Below are 19,615 nucleotides of genomic sequence, written 5' to 3'. Positions count from 1 at the left end.
AGAGGTGACGTGCCGAGAACTGAAACCGAACGCTTCTCCTCGTTCCCTCCTGGTACCAGAATTGAGTCTCCTGTCTCCTCCTTGTGTTGTATTCCTGAGTGTCAAATTGGATAAACCTGACACTACACATGGTCGTTTTTTTTCCGGCTAAAAACGCCTTACGATACGTGGTCGCTTTTTTCGGCTAAAAACACCTTACTATAGGTGGTCGTTTTTTTTCGTCTAAAAACGGCTTACTATACATGGTCGTTTTTTTCGGCTAAAAACGCCTTACTATACATGGTCCTTTTTGGTACGTTTTTTTTTCGGCTAAAAACATCTTACTATACATGGTCGTTTTTTTTTTCGGCTAAAAACGCCTTACTACACACGGTCGTTTTTTTCGGCTAAAAACGGCTTACTATTCATGGTCGTTTTTTTTAGTTAAAATGCCTTACTGTTCGTGGTCCTTTTTTTCGGCTCAAAACACCTTACTATACATGGCCGTTTTTTTCATCGAAAAACGCCTTTCTATACATGGTCATTTTTTTCGTCGAAAAACGCCTTTCTATACGTGGTCGTTTTTTTCGGCTAAAAACACCTTACTATACGTGGTCGTTTTTTTCGGCTAAAAACGCCTTTCTATACGCTGTCGTTTTTTTTTTCAGCTAAAAACGCCTTACTATACATGGTCGGGTTTTTTTCGGCTAAAAACGCCTTACTTTTCATGGTCGTTTTTTTCCGGCTCAAAACACCTTTCTATACATGGCCGTTTTTTTCGTCGAAAAACGCCTTTCTATACATGGTCATTTTTTTCATCGAAAAACACCTTTCTATACATGGTCGTTTTTTTTCGGCTAAAAACGCCTTACTTTTCATGGTCGTTTTTTTTTCGGCTCAAAACACCTTTCTATACATGGTCGTTTTTTTCGTCGAAAAACGCCTTACTATACATGGTCGTTTTTTTCGTCGAAAAACGCCTTTCTATACGTGGTCGTTTTTTTTTCGGCTAAAAACACCTTACTATACGTGGTCGTTTTTTTCGGCTAAAAACGCCTTTCTATACACTGTCGTTTTTTTTACGGCTAAAAACGCCTTACTATACATGGTCGTTTTTTTTCGGCTAAAAACGCCTTACTTTTCATGGTTGTTTTTTTCGGCTAAAAACGCCTTACTATACATCACTGGTGTCAAACTCATTTCACATGGTGGGCCACATACGGCCTCGGTAGATGTCAAGTGGGCCGGACCATTAAAATGATACCATACTTTGCTATAAACAACCAAAACAATGTCTTTCCTTTGTTTTGGTATAAAGAAGCACAAGAACATTTGGAAAATGTTGAAAAGAAAATGCGTCCAGCACTCTTGGATTCAATATCTGCAGATGTTTTTTCCAATATTTGAAAAAACTATTTTGAACATTTTTTTGTCTTTATTTTTTCCCAGTCAAAAATTATATTCTGTTAGTGATCCCGCTGTTGTTACACTTGAAGCTCAATATAAAAATAAATGAGCTTCAAGCAGGGCCTCATCCACTATGGTTATGTAGGCGATTTGATACCGGGCCTCAGATTTGGGGGGTGAGGAAATGGGTGGGCGGAGCCTATACTTCCCAAAAGTACATTAGCAATCGTCCAAAAGTTTGTCACCAAATAGTCTTCCCGGAACATATGTGTCTATATATAAATCAGTATGTATTGTATTGTATTGTATTCTATTGTCTCTTATCACCCAGGCAGGAATGTCAGTCAGCACACCACCGTCAAGGGATGTGGGGGCCGGTCCACAAAATATCTGTCGGACCACGAACTGTGGTGGTAAAAGGTTGGGGACCACTGCAATAAATAACAAACATTTACCTACGACAGTGAGCATAGTGTCGCCAACACCCAATGATCCAGACCCCTTCACAACTGTGACAGACTATAAAAATCTTCAAAAACGTTCCTGGTTTTTTTTTATGTTTTGACAGGCGCGGCCAAGGTGTGATTTTTCCTGAGATTCAGTTTGATTTTTTTTTTTTTTTTTGCTCCTCCGAAGGGCCGAGAGAGCACTCGAAGCGAGACAAGAACGTTGCTGAAAATCACTGACAGGGCGAATCACGGCATCAAAGCAGCTCGAGTCATTGCGGGGTTTGATAACGGCGGGTCGGGGGAGCCGGCGAGCCAGGGAAAATACGCGGCAGTTTGTTTGCTAAAAGCATGAAATATATCTGGGAAATTTCAAGCGGAGGGGAAAGCGCGGACATCCATCACGGCTTGTTGCCTCTCCCTTATGACTTCTTGCACTTATCGCCTGTTGCACATTTCATCAAACGCCACATTCCTCAGCAACTGTTTATGTTATTGACATCAGACCCTTTTAGGACTTTTTTTTTTTAAAGGAGGTTTCCCGTTTATCCTGTACATTAGAAAAAGACAGCTTTGATGGGCAGCATGAAAGGGGCTAAAGAGCCACAAAAGGTGAATGGAAGTCAGCTTGACTTCCTGTCCAGTGGCATGGAAGGGGCATTGAAAGTCTAGAAGGAAACTTGAAGGTAGCTGGAATTCTTGGGAGTTGTTGCTGCTCCCCCATCTTTCTGTGTTGGTCACTTTCACACAAGCCAGTTTGAAAGGGGGTTAAAATGGGAAAAAGACAACGATGATGGTAGTGTGAGAGGGGCTAAAGACACAAACATGTTCATTGCAAGGAAATTGGACTTCTCGTTGGTTGTTGAAGAGATTTTCGTCATCCCCACCAATCTGTGTCAATGCCTTTCACAGAGTCCAACGACACAAAAAAAGACAGGGTGTGTGAAAGGGGTGAAAACACAATCATTTAAATTTGGAGGCAGACAGAATTTTAATCTCCAGGTGTTTTTGGTTCGGATTTGGCTGTCTTTTTGTTTTTGTTTTTCCTGCAGCTAGCTCATCACAAAATTAATTGTACCCTACATCTGCAGGTAGTAAAAGCCCCTTTCCCACAGCCAGCTTTTTGTCCAGCTTGCAGACCTGGGTGGCAGTGCGTGGTGGATCGAGCTGGGGGCGGCTTTTACTTTCAAACAGTTAATCAAAGCCAGCTTCTTTCCATCCTGCTGGTGTGTATGAAAGGGGGTTCCAAGTCGATTCATGGATTTCCCAGCTTTGGAATGTATCACAGGCCCCTTTCACCATGCCTGTCCAACTTGGCTTCTTTCCATACCTCTGTTCTGAAAAAGAGGTTTAAAAATAACTTTTTTCAGCTCACGGTGGTCAATGAAAGTTGATGTATCGTTTTCAGCGTGTCTAAAGCACAATGTCACACTTTTATAGATGTGTTTCATCACATTAACAGGACACATTTCCTTCAGTTTCCATTTGCTCTCAGCGCAACCGTGTGGTCCCTCATGCAAACCTTTATGTCTCAGAGCAAAGCAGATCCGATTTCTCCCTTTTCTCATTTTTCCTCTCTCGCCGAAAACAGTACGAGCCACAGAACTAAATCGTCCCAAGGTGCTTCCAGACAGAACGCCGTATGTCATGTCACCGCTGGAGCCCGAGACGCGCTCGCGAGAACAGCTGGATGCGAGTAGACTTGGAGGAGGTTGCGCGCCCAAGGGGGATTTACTGTGGCGTATTTCATGTGAGGCAACGTCGGGGCCTTTGCCGCTGTCTGTTTTGCACTCTGAGGTTGGGACGTCTCATGGGAGCCACATGTGGACTATGGTGCTCGAACTGTCACTGTGGTGATCAACACCAAATAACGGAAGAAAGTAAATGGCCTCACTTTGAGTCTTTAATGGACCGGCGTAATCATACTGTTGTTAGGTGTTAGCAAGATTCTCCAGAATTGGAATGAGAAATAGCTCACAATTATTGTTGGTGTTCCACAAGTGTCTATCTTCGGACCACTGCTTTTCTTTGAAAAGTGGCCTAGTAATATCGAAAAATGTGCTATATTTCTTATTTTTTTTACCCTCTTGCATCCAATACGCAATATTTTAAATTCCCTTTTTTTCCACACAGAAGCTTCTGCATTGACAAACATGACGGGTATTAGAAAGTTTGACGGCGTCCCGTAAAAACAAAACTTAGTTGAAATGTGAGTTTGTTTTTTGTGGTTTTATTTGGGGGGGGGGGGGGGTGCTGTTTACAATTTATCATGTGTCACCGTAATTGTGATGGAAAATTTTGATACTGTCTCATCTGTAGCTGAAGTCATATATGTAGTTGGTGCATTATTGTGGTAAAGTCACTCTGCAACTAACTTTGTATTTGTTCTAAAGAAAATAGAAATTCAAACTGGTTGTTTTTGGGGACAGAGTAACTCTTCCGTGTAATGCACCTGCCATGCGTGCATCCTCATGTATGATGTTGAAATTATAACTGTGAGGGTCCGTTTACTGTGACCACCAATAAGTGCAACGCGCTTTGAATTCACGAGTGAGCAGCCCCCCCAAGCCGATCAGATGGCATGCGGCAGATGATAGAATACTTCTAGTGATACTCGACACTTGGAGTTGCAACAAAAGAGAAGATTGGGGGGTCTGGGGTGTGGGGGGTGTGGGGGGGATTTGAGAGCATCCTTGGCTGCCGTGTTGGAAAATGTGTTTCCTGTTTGCGACTGCCAGTCAAGACAGGATTTGGAAAACCACAATAAAGGTTTAGATTCAAGGCTGAAAGCTTTTTTTCCCCCCAGAGAGTCTGAGTCGCTCCAGCGTCATGTCGGCTATGCGTGCTTGCAAGTTTTGGGCTTGTGGGTATCACCTGTACAGTCCTCGAAAACAGTTCCCAGTTGTCTTAAAGGGGACGTATTATATAGACTTGACTTTTTAACATCTTGAATACAAAGAGTAGTAAAAGCTTCCCAACCATCAAGTGTGAAATGAAACAACCAAAGTAAACTTTGTGAGCTGTCTGTTTCTGAAACAAGTGAAATGACATTTGTTGACAACTTCATATTGTGTCTGTGAGCGAGCCTTTCTGCATTTCTTGGACATATTGACATAATAATATCCCCCTAATCGGAGTTGACTTGATAAGATAAACTGGCCCATGTTCCGGAGTCACTTTCAAGCAATGACAATTCTTTATTATTGGGGTAGTTTGATGAAAACGTGATAGAGACATCATGAAGCAAGTACCCTTAAAGACAATAAAAGCTTTTTTGTTTGTGGAGGCAGCACATCATACACACATCAATTAGGTTAACGTGCAAAACTGGCATGCAAATTTGTGCCATTTACCAGAATCCTAATCTCAACAATCAACAAATGTCATTGCAGTTCTGCTTACCTTTTGGCTCATGTTTTATGCAGGCTTTAAAGTGGTGGCTCTTCACCTAGCCTAGCTGCCAAGTGATCAGCACAGAATCTGTGTTTTTTATCTGAAAGTACGGACACATTTTTAAAAACGTGCGGTTTATCAGAAGCATAAACTGAACTCCAAGAAAACGCAATGCAGCTCTGCTTACCATGTCTTGAAATTTTCAGATAGCGCACCAGTTTAGGTGTCATGTCTTGGGCAGATGAACTCAATGTGGGGGCATTGTTGTGTAAATGAGCAAAAAAATCAACCAACCTCTTCCCAATCACAGTCCATTTTTTTCAAACTAGGGAGTTAACCAAAATAATTCATTTAATTTCATATTTGATGCTTGGGCAAGCACTCCAGAGACGCATCTATTTGGATGCAAGCTATTAAAAAGTCAATGTGACATATTTTCCAATACGTAAACAGGCAAACAGTACAATTGGAGGCCGGAGTCCAAAATAAAAGATGATAAGAAGAACTTCAAAGCTCTTTACTCGAAATAAAAGTCATATCTGGCATCTCTTCCTGTGAGTTATTATTCCGCATTCCCCCCACGATTTTTTTCCCCCAATAAATCACGTGATGACCGAAGAGCGCCGTGAGCTTCAAACTACGAGCAGCGTAAATAGCCATCTCAGATGTCTTCGAATGGAGCTAAAACGTGCGGCATGCATGACGACTTTTGTAGAAATGAAGACGAATGGCGAGGTTGCCACGGTGCTCTGGTCACCCAAACACATGTGGCCGATATTGGCAAAGGTGCAGGAGAGGGGGGGAAAAAAAGTGCGCGGAGGTCACACAGAGGCTACTAGCACATGGAGAAACAATTAGAAAAAGGGAAAAACTGAAGAATTTATAGTGGTGAGTTCTCATTTGGTCGCATTTTGGAGAGTTGTATGGTTTTATTTCAGTTTCAAAATATTGTGGATGTTTGTTGTTTTTTACTGCCAGCTGTAGTTGCTTCTTGTTTAAAGGAAGAGTTTGCAATTTTATTTTATTTTTGTTCTATTTTTCATTTTGAAACTATGACTTGACAGTGGTCCATAAATCTGATCAGTGAAACAAATCAGAGCTTTTTGGTCCCCCCGTCTTGTGCTTTCTCAATTGAACTCACCACCCCTGAGGAGAAATTCGGAGAGGGGAAAAAAAATAAGTGCCGAACAGGTGTCAGTCATTTATTGCACACTCGCGGGCACGCCCACACGTCCTTGTGCTGACCTGTGACCTTGTGACCCCAGAAAAAACACATTATTCAGAATGGCGTGTTACAACGAAATGTTACCGGTTCGAACATTTGTTTTTAACCTCCTCCTTGGACCGCAGGATCCAACAGGTGTTGTTGATTTTTTTTTTTTCACTGAACCCAATCTTCACCAAGCAAATCCCAACTTTTGCGCTCTCCGCCTTCCATAAACTTTTTTTTTTTGCTCTCTCTTTTCTGAATTCAGGTCCACGCAGGTGTTGTGGATGTACGGTGTCATTTTGTTCTGTCTTTTCCATCCCCATCCTAAAACATGTCCGGTCGAACCCGTGCTTTTTTTTGGAATTTGTTACTGCTCCGACACTTGCTGCTCTGTTCATTTCCATTTCGGTTGATCAAAGACACGCCATCGTCATGATAAAAGCTGATCGTTGTTGATGTTGCATCGCTTTTAATATATCTCCTCATCCTTGAAACAACGCGGCGCTCGTGGGTTTTTTTTGTTTACATTAAATCGTAAAAACGATCGGTACGTCACTCGCTAACAAACTAGCGATGAGACACATGGATTCCAGTGGAATGTATTCCATCCTTTGCGTATCCCCCCCCGGTTCCCCACCCACCACTTATTAACTTTTGCTTCCTTCTAGACAACTAAATCAAAACATTTGCCGAAGTGTCGGGGTGAGGCGGAGGACAGCGCGTCTTGTAAAACATATGCACTGAATATCCAGCTCATAAAACTTGTACAATTAAAAGCTATTTTGGAAAAGAGAGAAAGGGAGAGAAATATTTATGTGTCTGGCGCTGGATCCGGGTCGTTTTATCTTAGGGGCTGCGAGGGCCCGCTGGGGCACAGGTAACAACTGTCAACGGGCCACGGAAGGATGCTGAAACGCCGCGGGGGCTCGCGGCGGAGTCCTGCCAGATGTCAGGGGTGCGTTTTCCTCTTTTTGCTCCTCGCAGACTGTTCATCATCCACGTGGTGATTTACTGAAAGGGACGGCAACAAAAATTGCACGCTGAAACAGACGCTGTAGCTGATCAAATCAACTAGGATATGTGCTGAACTGCCGTGCAGTTTATCGGGTGGGAGGAATATACAGTACAGTGGTACCTTTACTTACAAAATTAATTGGTTCTGGAAACAATTTCTTGACTAGAAAATTTTGTCAGTAGAGACGCGTTTTCCATGTAAATGCCCTAATCCGTTCCAAAATTCAGACATAAATGTTTTCTAAAGCATATAAATGCATCAAAATATGAAACCAATACATGTCTACAATTAGATCATTGCACAATAAATGAAAGTTGTGCTTCATGAAAAAAAAAAATTAATAAAGAATAAAAATGACGGTCATTTAACTTCGACACATATCTATCGATATATATATATACACAGACTGGTACAGTCGAGGTCCCTCTTAGCCAATGAGATGCCAGGAAGATGCTCAGTAATAGCCAATGGCAGAGCAGCTATAAGTATGTTGCGTTCAGGAAACTCGGAGCTGCGAGTAGCAGCCAATCCTGTATATTTACCTCTCGTATCATGAAATTTCTTTCGCATTATGTAAGGGTTAGCCCAAAGAGCGGTTCCTTGTGGACGATGGCGACTTTTCTGACACAGCCCTGCATAAAATTTAAAAAAAAAATAAAATAAATGTTAAAGTTCGAGTGTCATTGCTGCCCCTGATGCCGGGTTAAAAAAATAAAGTGTCTGTGCAGCCAGGTTGATGGAAAATCTGCAAAAAGGCAATTCTGAACGTGAGAATGTGCAGAGCCCTCGTGTCGTCGTCGTAGCGGACGGCAAACATCGTAAATCTGGCCGCGCTCTCTGTTTACGTTGCGCTGACCCCGCTGTGCCCTCCGGGCCGAGCTCAGTATGGTCCTCCAAGCTGTTGACGTACATGCGCATGCTAGCTTGTGTTCACATACAGGCGGACGGTGGACTTGACTGGAAAGAGCTCCATATTTCAAATTCCGACTGGAAAGTCACATTAAATTGCTTTATTTTCAGTTTCTAATTATTTTATGTTTTAATTTTTGTTAAAAACTCGGACCCCCGCACCTCTACACTGTGAGGCCGTCGTGCGAACTGGTTACCCACTGTGCCGCCCTTACTTTTTACTTTTGTGTTTTCATTTTATGGCTGTGTTTTGATTTTTGATATTTTTACATTGTTGATTTAACTTTTCTTGCTCTGTCTGTTTGTTGTATTTGCATGCGTTTATTTATCTACATTTATCTGCTGCTTGGGGTGCTCCAGATTCCCATTCTTTGACAACGCCAAATGAATGACGGCTCCGATCGGTCGCTGCAATTGCAGACTAACAACTTCCTGTGAAGCGGGTCGTGCGCCACCAGAGGTTAGAGGTCATCTATTTATTTATTCATGTATTTATTATTAGTATTTATTCATGTATTTATTTATTAAATACATTTTTTTGTTCATATGAAACTGATGGGATGCTTGGTGTGCAGTGTCCACTAACACAAAAATATCTCACATTAATAACATACACACAGACACACATTTGCCCTAAACCCTTCTCGGTCGACTTGGGACCAGTCCGTGAACTACCGCTCGACCACGATTGATTGGTGGGACACTCTTGACATCCAGTATCATCCCATTTGTATATATAGTCATATCACGCTTTGCGCTGTTTTATGGGAGATATACTTTGTACAACAAAAATTTCTCCAGAGTACACATGTAAGCTCTTGTCTTATGGTCGTGTATTCGGCAGATGCAACTGAGCGACTATTATGGTTTTTGGAATAATAACAACGGGGGGGCGGACGCACAGCCTCTTCTTGTTGTAATAAACCACATGCGCGCACCCACACACACACGCACACACAGGGTCGCGCACACCTCAGCGCGATCCAAAATGCCGTAAAAATTTACAGGCTGAACATTCCTGCGGGGTCAAGCAATTTATCAAATGCTGCACATTCTGGTTTCAATTACACAGGCCGTTGTTGGGCTCATTTTTAGCAGGTTGATTGGGCCCGGTCGGCACAGTCGCCAAACGCTCGGCGCTAACCGGGCCCACCGGGCCGCCATCTTCCCGTGCGGGGAAAGCATGTCTAGCCTCTATGAAAGTCACTCTTCTTGTTTTTTTTTGGGGGGGGGGGGGGGGGTGGGGTTCGCCTTTGTGATTCTGATCTCATCCCCCTTCCTTGTCTTTCACTCTCTCTGTGGTAGAGTGGTGATAAATCCGCATTTTATTGCCGTAGAATTCCTCTTTCCCGGCAGGGCTGACAGCTCCCCACTGCGGGGGACGCGGCCGGGTCTAAACCCGATTCCCTCCCCATCCTCCATCACTCCATCCATGCCTCCATCTGGCCCTGATTAGGGGGAAGAGAGTGGAAGGGTGGCAGGGCGTGGCCGAGCGGGAGAGGAGAAAGATGCACGCACGGCATTGTTGTTGCTATGGAGGAGGAGGAGAGAGAAAACGAAGGACGAGGTGAAGACAAGCGCGGTCGCAGAGGGAGGTCCGGATGAATGAGACAATAGCGCCGGGCGAGGAAGTAAGTGGAAGTGACATAAAAAAAATTAAAAAAAAGAAAAACCATTGTGACAAATAAGTAAACACTGACACTTGCCTACTTTGCTTTTATGGCCGTGAGATCAAAAGGGGCGACGGCGACGAGGGAGGCACCATGTGACAAGAAAATAGGAATGGATAAGGTCGTACGGAAGAGACCATTCCGAAATAGTAGGGGTGTCACCACAAATGATGTTTGGCGAAAGCATTTGGTTCAAAGGATGACGGTTTGGTTGGGCAACAAAATGCAAACCAGAAAAGTTTTTTTTTGTTGTTGTCATTACGGTTGCAAAGTCAAATGAATGCTCGTTGTAATGCCTCCAGTAAATGAAAGTTCCGAAATAAACTAAATTATTATCCATCCATCCATTTTCCGAACCGCTTGATCCTCACTAGGGTCGCGGGGGGTGCTGGAGCCTATCCCAGCCGTCTTCGGGCAGTAGGCCGGGGACACCCTGAATCAGTTGCCAGCCAATCGCAGGGCACACAGAGACGAACAACCATCCACGCCCACACTCACACCTAGGGACAAATTAGAGCGTCCAATCAGCCTGCCATGCATGTTCTTGGAAAGTGGGAGGAAACCGGAGCACCCGGAGAAAACCCACGCAGGCCCGGGGAGAACATGCAAACTCCACACAGGGAGGCCGGAGCTGGAATTGAACCTCTGCACTGTGAAGCCGACGTGCTAACCACTGGACTACCGGGCCGCCCCTAAATTATTATATATATATTTTTAAAAAGTCTTACTGAAAAACTATAAATCCTCTTCATTTTCTTTTTTTTTTCCAGGAAAGCACAACACCAATAAGTGTCTTCTTTTTAAGAGATCAACATTGCAGACAAGTTCAATTTAATAACACGAGCAGATGTTAATCAAAGATGGATGTGTCCTTAGATGAATTTTTGTGTCTTTACTTTAATGAAATTAAAGTCTAAACTAGCCATTCGACCTCGATATTGTAAACATACTGCATAGAGTATGACCATAAATGGAATTGAATCATTTATTTTATTTTATTTTTTAAACCTTTCAGGGACAGCGGTCACTACAGTGGCTAGCTTATCATGTTATCAGCTTACAGGTTATCATTATTGGTGAATGAAAAGGTTTAAACAAATGAGACTACATCCTTGGACTGGTCATCAGTCAATGACGGCGCACAGAGAAACCGATAACCATTCACACCATTTACTAGCAGCTCTTAACTTCTTTATACACTTGCATGAGAGCAGAAAAAAAAAAACTCAAGCTTGCGGTTGAAAACAACCTCGCCTCTTGCAAAAGGAGTCAACTTATCTTTACTGCTCGCTTGTTACACAACTTTGACATCTTTATAAGCAAAGTCACCAGAAAAAAAAAATCTATATCATAAAGTGTCGAGTGTGCCTCCGCCCCTGCGCGCCGCGCATTCCCTTTGTCGCCGTCAAAGATGAGTTTGTAAAATAAAGATGATCAAACCGGGCTGCCAGAAACACTTTCGATTAAATCTTTACGACGTGTGAAAGGTTAGCAGACGTGAGCTTGCCTTCACTAATTCCGCCGTACCGCCGAGACGTGATAATGACCTCATTTGGACCCAGACCATGTGTATGTGTGTGTGTGTGAGTGTGTGTGTGTGCTGGCAGCCAGCGTGTGCCATGCAGGCCAATGTAATAAACACAAGTGCTTTGGACAAGCTGGTCCAGCACATCAAATGCTACCTAATGTCCTTTGGCAGCCTCAGCTCCACATTTGTCGACTAACTGTGCGCTCAATTCAAATGCTATCGAAAGTTATCGTGTGATCAATTCGTCAAAGATTCTGCTTGAACATAGATATTTTTTTTCTTGTTCATGAGAGTTAAACATGTAACAATGTTTATTACTGTACAACTGTACTGTGTCATATTGTGTAATATTCCGAATATTTTGACCCTCTAATATGGCCACAAAAGGCTTTTGTTTTTTTTAAATTCGCATTTCGGGATAACTTTTGCCGTAGGAAATGAGAATAATTTGTCGCAGGGTGTTATCATAAAAGTGAGGCTGGCGAGGTGCGGTTTCGGTTTGAAAATAGATGAACTGGTGATGCACCAAACGAAGGCATAACGATTTTAACGTGCCACCGAGTGCAAAAAGTCAACTGGACATTTGACGAAAGTGTAAAGTGCGACACCACTGTTACTCATAAAAACAAGTAAATGGAAAAATGTTTCATGCAAGTGTAAAAATAATTTAACCAATGTTAATCGGAAAAGAGTGTACTTCAACCGCAACAAAACAGGTGACGCAGATAAAACAAAACTTTTTCTTTCTCCCAAGACATTTCATGTTCATAAAATGTCAACCGTTACGTCAAGCCGCTCACGACATCTTTAAATAATTTTTATTTCTCATCTCAGTGTAAATACATGTTAAGCACTGGTAAAAAAGAAAAAAAAAACATGTCATGGCTAACTATATGTGTCAGGAAAAACTTAAAGCAAAAGAAAATTGCGACATTTAACGAAGGAATAATTTCTCGCAGTTGAAGAAAGTCAAAAGCGTTGCTGCTGCTTCAAGAAAAGTGTGCCCCCCCCCAAAAAAAGCCAAAGAAAAAGCAAAACACTTAAATAATGATGAACGTGTCATGGGACATTTCCTGTTTACGTTTTATAAAATAGCCTAGCTTAACGGTGACACACATTTAACTCATAGCAAAAATAGTTTCGGCTCCTCTTGGTAAACGAGTTGCCACAAAGCCAAAGAAAAAGCAAAAGGTGCAATTCATCCTTGGAGGTAGCAAACTGTCACATTCACCCGACAATTCCTCGTATTTAAACGGCAACTCTCTCATCTAATTGAGACTCGCTTAAAAAATAAAAAAAACGTAGTATGATTTCTATTCATTATTACGCGTCCATTTATCTGTGAGAGGAGACGCGACGGGGAGGACGGGCGGGGGTGTGGGGTGGGGTTGGGGGGGCTAACTCGGAGGAATAACAATACCATTAAAAAGCCTGCGCGGCAAGTATCAATCATGCTTGCCGTTAATGTCCCTCCAAGCCTATTCACGCGTCCCCCCCCCCCCTCTTCTCCTTTCTTAATGTCCACCCATCTGTGTGTGTGTGCACGTGTGTGCGCGTGTTACATTAATTCAAAGCCCTCTAATCAACAATCGCTGCATCTGGGCCGGATAATGAATGGCATTGTTTATCACCTCACTCCAGCTCGAGGTGATAAATGCAACTCATGCCGTCATCGGAATGGCAAATGAGAGAGTTGCTTTTCTACTTGTTCTTCTTCGTCCTTTTTTTTTTTTTGAAATCTCAAGGAATGATGGTGTTTAATAATGTTTTCGCCGTGATGGCGATGATGATGTTATCAGGCGCCCCGTCGAGGCAATAAAAGCGACGGGCTCGCTAAATGAGTTGAAGGAGCAATTGGGTTTGATTTAGTGGGTAAATGGTGACAAATTTTGCAAATATCCGACAGGAACAAATCTAAAGCCGTTTAACAGAATGGGGGATGGTGTTTTGGGTTATGGCGGGGGCGTACTATGCTGCGGAGTGGCAATGTGTGCTGACGGGCGATCCCGCACATCCTTAACCGATACCACACTAAGCAGACCGAGACCGATACCGATATCTGGACTTGGATGGTGTTTATTATGAAACATGACTACAATGTCACTTGAAATCCAACCATTGCAGTATTCACTCGTGATGACTACCTTTCCGAGTAAAAGAGAGGCTGAAAATGATGAAAAGTAATAAAACGTAGATATCAATGCTGATACAAATATAGATACCAATACGACAAATGTCAGATCAAGTACGGCCGCTCTATACCAATTCTTATATTGATCTTGAAGAAGAAAATATGTTTTTTTTTCAGAGTTAATATTAAATTGAAAATTAAAACTCAATAATGACATTTTGAAGAGAAAAAAAAAGACATTTTAAATGAATTAGTGGAACTTTAACGATATGTGCCTAAGCAGATGATGGGCATTATCACACATCTTCTTATCAGCCTATAAAAGCAGAAACAGATCCTGTCATAAAAAAAAACAAGAAAAAAAATCACTACCATTTTACCATATCTTTGTATCCCAGTGGAAAAACAGGGGTTCAGTGAACCCTGTGGGACGCCTCTATGGAACACAAGCAGCTCATTTGACACTTTTGAAATAGGCCCTTTAACTGTGAGAGAAGCCCCCCGTGCCCCAAACACCCCCCCCCCCACCCTCTGTATCACACACAATCATTGATAAAGACAAGCTTTCTGATAGCTTCTCCACAAGTGATTTGCTGGTCATTTACGCTCCTTATGATGCACGTGTGTTTTGGGAGACAACAAGGCTGCTTACACGGCGGCAGCCGACTAGCATTTATGTGTGTTAAACCTTAAAATGGATTAGTTTATGCAGCATGAGCTGCACGTTTACACGATATCACATGTGCCCGCTTTCTCCTCATTTTTCCACACATGTACAACAATCGTCCCAGGAAAAAAGACCAAATTCTAATCGGAGATGAACCTGTGTGTCATATACAGCATATCGTATTATATACTGATATACAACATACATAAGGCAAAGTGCAAACGCGTTGTAAAAGTTAGACAGAGTTGTTTATGATTTCGCTTCTTCCTTCATTTGGCAGATACGCTAAACGGCCACCGTGATCGCCCAACATCACCCCGATGGAGATTTTCTTTTGGGCTGGTGTCAAAAATAACAGTTTATGAGAGAGAAACATCCATTGTGGAGGACCCATGTGACCTCTTTCGAGAAACATGCAATGAAAATGACAACAAGAGAAGAACTCGTGTACTTGAGTGGAGAAACGGGACAGAGGTTTTAGTCCTCAAAAGTATCGTCAATTTTACTGGAAGCCACTGGAAGATTTATGCAGAGAGTTTAAACATGACTGAATCATTCGCTTAAAATGTATCGGACAACAAACCGTTCTTCGAGATGAAATGCAATCGGATTGAATTTGAAAAGTTAAATACAACTGAACTGCACGACAGTGTGCATGCGTACCACAATTAAGAATCACGGATGCGGCTATATCGACATTGTCCATACCATAGATATGATTCAATATGATCGACGGATCTTCGACTCCATGAAATAAAAAAATTAAAATGGCCTCCTTGTGCAAAACGAACAGTGACGCCTGCTCAAATTTGATCACTGTCACTTGTAAAGTGCTTCATGATGGCTTTAATTTAAGGCTCAGACACTCCGAAGACGCTGCTGCCTTAACTCTTCTGTGCCATCACGAGACCCCAGTCCCCTCAGCCACCCCCCTAGCCCCCCCCCCCTTCCTCCCCCGCTCCTCCTCTTGCACGCCAGCTGGACTTCGGCAGGCTGATGCCGGCTCCCGCTAGGTGCCACTGACAGCTGAATTATCCCACAGGCCGCGACGCTTGATTATCATCGGAGAAGTCATCAGGGCGTCCCGCCGCCTCCCCCCCCCCCCCCCCCCACAGCCCGTCCTGCCCACCGCGCCTTCCCCTGTGTCACCCCTCGTCAAGATAGGGGCGCCTCCTCTTGACAGGTAATCTCAACAATAACAATTACCGCCATTACTGGTGTCATACACAAGTGGCGCACCCGCAACAAAAGGCCTTTCTTAATTCGGCGCGCGGACACCAACAGGTAACAAGGTATCAGCGCGGAGGTGACGCATGCGAGGGGCACTGCCAAGCTAAATTGAAATGCAAATAAGAGTGGAATTTATGGCACTCGGACAAGCTTTGTGATACTTTCACAGCTCAGATAAGACATTAGGGTGAACTTACTCAAATCCCACCAGCATCCACACGTACTGTATAGCAAAAGCAAAACATTTAAAAATTAAAACATTCGTCATGTTAAGCACTTTATATTTGAAAACAATTGGATAACAAGCAATGAAGGGCGAGTGTGTCAAATGGCTTGAAAAAAAAAAGCTTCTTGTGGCATTTCACACACTTTTTAAGACACTCACCCCCTTGATATGTTGACAGATATGGTGCACCCCCTTCACACCACTCCAAAAAAGAAGGAAGTCAAAACAAAATTAATTTTAAGGCAAGACATGGCTACCACAAAATAAATGCCCACAATGAATTGAATTGTGGATTTCTTTTGTTGTTGTTGTTGCTGCTGGAGATGAAGATAAAGGGTAATGTGTGTTCTCAGTTCTGCTCTTATTAACACCCTTTATTGTGGTGGCGCCTTCATTTGGAATACTGAGTAAAAAACAAACAAACCAAAAAATTAAAATGTGCAGATTCCAAGTTTGGTCTTCCAAATTTTTATTTTTCTCGAATTCGAAACAATGGCTTGGCAAACATCACAAAATGTGTTAAGAATTTATGTTATGAGTAAAATAGCTGACGGTAATTTCGTTCCCAAACCTTACAATGCCAGGCAACCCTCATATCCCGCATCCAAAAAATATAATACAGACCAAACCCCGATTAAGAAGCATCATAAAACAAGATGAAAATACACACAGACACAAAATAACGTTATTAATAATAGACAGAAAAACCTAGCTACAGATTGTTGCATTTTTAGTCAGAGCTGTGACTTTTCCAATCAATTGTTTGCTTTATATGGTTAAATGTATTTTAAAGGGATTTCATTTTGTTTAAAAAAAAAAATCGTATTCTTGTCGAAACATCCAAAGTAAACGTGATCATCATACAGCGTAGGCATGAAACATATAATTTTTTGGTTCACCTTTGGTTTAGAAGCATTTTACTGTACACAATTCAGATTCACTGCAAGGTTTTTAGAAAAGCTTGCGTTATATACTGCTATGTTGTCAATATTGATGATACAATTTGAGCAGAGAATCTTATCGATTGTGTGCATTTTTATTGATTTATACGAGGCAACTGGAAATCACAAGAGGAAGGGATGACAAGTAAGAGCGTCAAATTATAAAAGGACAGAGAGAGAGGGAAAAGTAATTGAGATCACAAACAAACAAACAAACAAAAAAGATGGCATTTCTTGCAAAAGAAACCCCCACAATAGACACCAAATTACTGATAGATAATGTGTCGATTTATGATGTGCTCGTTATATTTCGTTGCTTTGTTAAGGACGCGTCGCCACGCACGCGTCCTTACTCGACTTGGAATTACTCCGCTTTAATTCGGCACGTAAATAAAGCCGAATCACGCAAGTGTGGTGGAGCGCAACCTCAGAGGAAACAAGGCCCGCGGCGTCAAATAGTCAGAAGGAGAGAGAGAGAGAGAGACCCGAATGAGAAGACGCGAGCTTCCATTAACAAGCGCCACAGTCCACACCATCACATGTCAATCACGTTCGGCTTCCGAACGAACAACATAACACTCGGACCTACTTTGTTGGCACGGCGGAGGAGGACGGCTTGGACGTGTCGGAAAGAGTTCGAGCTAAATTGCAACCACCGCAGCATTTTAACCCGTTCGCTCTTTTTTTTTTGTTATTTCACGACGTTTTTGGTCGCGTCACGTCTCGTTATTTCCTGGCAAGAAAATAATAATAACAAAAGAATATAGATAATTCTGTGTGGAGCAAAACAACAACGACACGTGAGTGTCTGATTGGATTCAAATAAAAAATAAACACATTTTAAAAAATGGAGCAATTTCAACACCGGAAATATAAATGGTTAAATTCGACATTACAAAATAAAACATTTTTTTAAAAAGCTACCTTATTAGTGTCAATCGTAATTGAAATGAGCAATTATCTTGTGAAATGATCCTCAACACAACGTTTTATTATTTTTAAATACTAAAATAAAGGTTTTAAAATCTTGAGCATGTTAAATGTATTGCAGAAATAATGTGATCATTGTGAATCTATTTTTCACCCAATCTAAGAATGTACAAAAAATAAAAAATTCTATACAAATATTTTGAACTCTCAAATCAATGTGAAATAACTACAATTTGGTGAGAACAAAACTCCATCAAACAAGCTCACGAAACACGAAACAACAAATAACAAATCAACAAGAAACATGGAAATTAAATTTTTCTTGGAAGTGTTTTAAATGTTTTTTTCGTGTACTGTATTGTATTCATTTATTATGTTATCGCATGTGACAATAAAAAGGCAGGAAATTGAAAACAAGAAAATCTACCTAGGAACAGCTTTTTCCTGCGCTCACACAGGACGAAAGAAACATTTTGGTCTTATGTTGGCGTTCTCCTGACCTGAGCCGTTCGTCTTCCTCGGTAGCTCAGCGGGAGCTCAGCCGGCATTTTTCTGGCCCTGCCGTCTGTCTGAAATCTTTCTTTTTTTCTTTTTAATCTTACGCATATAATTTACATGCATTTTCAGCACCCTGACGAGACCTGGCTGTCACATCCTTGCTGTTGCTCGACCGCTAGCTTCTCCGAGGATGATTGCGGCTGGCGGAAACAAAAGGCCGAGGAAAAGTGCGGCGAAGAGGGAGAGGGAGGATAAATGAGCTCTCTGTGTACAACTCACCCCCCACCCCCACTCACACACTCCCCACTCAACAAGCAGCCTGGCTCTATACGTGACTCTTGAACCAGGCTGCGTTTTGTGTTAAGCAGCACCCTCTCATGACAGATCTGCTGCGGGGTCGGTGGTCAAAGTTGAGGACCGGGTCGTGGAAGAGTTGTAAGGGGGGTGGGGGGGGGGGTGTACTCTCCACCCGCATGCCTTCCTTCAACTTCCCCGCCTCCCCCCGCAAATCTACTTCTGGCATTACGTCACTCGTGGCCCCCAAAACAAAGCACACCGCCAAATGTTTACGTATTTGCAGACATTTTTCTTGGAGCCGTTAAAAGCTCGGCGAAGAGCAATAATTCATACGCCGACTCGATGTAAACAAGCTGTCGAGGCTGGGAGGACGAGAGCTAGCTCCTGCTAAGGCTAGGCTCGACACTTTAGAAATTGTTTGCATTGAAAAACTTTGACTGCTGAGTTGACGACAGACGATACCGCAGATTTGATGTGATTCAGAGTAGCGGGTGTCACCGATGTTTTGCCAAGTTTTGTTAAGCTCGAAAATAGAAGCCTTCACTGCATCGTCATTCCAGCATGTCAATATAATCGTAAATTGGTAGAGATATTTTCAACACTTGCTTAAGTATGTGTGCAGAGCACAAAATGATGTTTCTCCGGTGGTCGTGAATTCGGGATGCCACACATTTCCTCACTGGTGTGACACACTGAAACACGGTATCAGCGCACTGTATCGCTTCTTCAGAATAGTGTCTCAATGCATCAAGCGGGAATAGAAAATGTTTTTAAACTTTCTGAAATCAGCGTGGCTGCTCAGCTCAAAATGTCCAGCAAATCTAAAATAAAATGTTGCGTAAGGTGAAGGAAAACTGTCAAAAGCGCCCATTCCAATATAGCTTGTCAATAAAATCACTTTGTATAATCCGTTTACTTCACAGTGAACAATCCCAAGTTAAAATAGAGACATAATAAAATCTTCATGCGTAAAAGACTGTCATTTGACATTCCATTTCCGTTTTTTATAACTTGTAAATACCACTGAAACATTTTGCATCAAGCACTTTATCTTCGTTCTTTTCAAAGGATAAATATTTTGGGAAAACTACACTTTCGTCTTTTGAATTGTTAGGAATCTGCACTTTTTTTTTCTTTT

General features: G+C 42.3%; 1 long non-coding RNA gene across 4 annotated transcripts in view; it reads right to left on the bottom strand.

Moving 5' to 3' along the window:
* LOC147199051 (uncharacterized) overlaps positions 1 to 19,615 on the bottom strand; it is a 123,087-nt gene that overhangs the window by 6,814 nt on the left and 96,658 nt on the right. The window contains exon 11 of one of the 4 annotated variants that reach the window (XR_015102094.1): positions 6,765 to 7,446. The exons of 2 other annotated variants lie outside the window; for them this stretch is intronic. This is a non-coding gene — a long non-coding RNA (uncharacterized LOC147199051). Of the gene's footprint in view, positions 1 to 6,764; positions 7,447 to 19,615 lie in introns of those variants that run through there. One more of the 4 variants, XR_015102097.1, reaches the window with a different exon arrangement.

The sequence above is a fragment of the Hippocampus guttulatus genome, chromosome 10 (assembly GCF_054856545.1).
Source record: "Hippocampus guttulatus isolate MCC_2025c chromosome 10, RoL_Hgut_1.0, whole genome shotgun sequence".
NCBI classification, from domain to species: domain Eukaryota; kingdom Metazoa; phylum Chordata; class Actinopteri; order Syngnathiformes; family Syngnathidae; genus Hippocampus; species Hippocampus guttulatus.
Note: the sequence above shows the minus strand (reverse complement) of the source record. Positions and strands in the feature narration are given on the sequence as shown.